Consider the following 864-nt stretch of genomic DNA (forward strand, 5'->3'; position numbering starts at 1 on the left):
GGGGGCGAGAAGGCGCATGGAGGAGGACTCCGTCCCCTAGTCGGCAGACGGCCCTGGGACAGGGACGTTCGCCAAAACCTCCCCAAGGCCGCTTTCCGTGACCGAGTCGGCCTCCCCGCCTGTACTCGTCCCGGCCCGAGAAACGAGACGCGGGGTGGATCGGGACCAGGCCACGCACCAGGCCGGCCGGCGCTGCATCCTCCCTCCCCCGACCTGACCTGACCTGACCTGACCTGGACGAACGCCTCCCCATCGCCCGCCCCCGCGAGGCTGATCCGTCCGGCCGGTGAGGAGGCCGCTTGTCGGGCGCCACCGGCTGCCCGGCATCCTCTTATATAGTGTTCGAGGAGGTCGACCAGGTGGCCCGGCCGGGATGGGGGGGGGGGTGGGGTGCGGGGGATGGTGTCCCGGGCGGCGGGGGGCGGGGGGGTAGGAGTGGAGAGGGAAAGGTGGGCGGGGCGAATGCCGGGGGCGGGGGTCGGCGCGGGGCGGGGCGGGGCGGGAGTTGGGGATGGGGGAGGGGCGGGAGGCCGTCTGGACATGGAGGGTCGGAAGAGCGGTGGTGACAATGATTTTCATTATCATTTAGAAAGAAGAACGTGGACTTCTTTAGAGGAGTCCTTTGAATAGCTTCTCCATTTAGTTAACATGCATCCAAATGGAGGTCGGGAAACTTGGGTCCTGTTAACATATGGATGGAAGTGGAAAGAACTATCGCGATGACCGTCCTTGTGTTTCTTTTATTTTTTCTTTCTTCCTTCTCCCCAAAGCCGCCCCCCCCACCCCCGCCCCGCCCCGCCCCGCCCCGCCCCGTCCCGTCCCGTCCCGTCCATCCATAGTTGTAGGTTCCAGTGGTAGGTCTTT

The 864-nt window shown here is 65.4% G+C and overlaps 1 long non-coding RNA gene across 1 annotated transcript in view; it reads left to right on the forward strand.

The window, feature by feature from the left end:
• LOC138921170 (uncharacterized) overlaps positions 1-373 on the forward strand; it is a 63,530-nt gene extending 63,157 nt beyond the window's left edge. Inside the window, exon 3 of the long non-coding RNA XR_011433517.1 lies at positions 1-373. This exon is cut by the window's left edge and continues 245 nt beyond it. This is a non-coding gene — a long non-coding RNA (uncharacterized lncRNA).
• Positions 374-864: the final 491 nt, after the last annotated feature.

The sequence above is a fragment of the Equus caballus genome, chromosome 28 (assembly GCF_041296265.1).
Source record: "Equus caballus isolate H_3958 breed thoroughbred chromosome 28, TB-T2T, whole genome shotgun sequence".
NCBI lineage: Eukaryota > Metazoa > Chordata > Mammalia > Perissodactyla > Equidae > Equus > Equus caballus.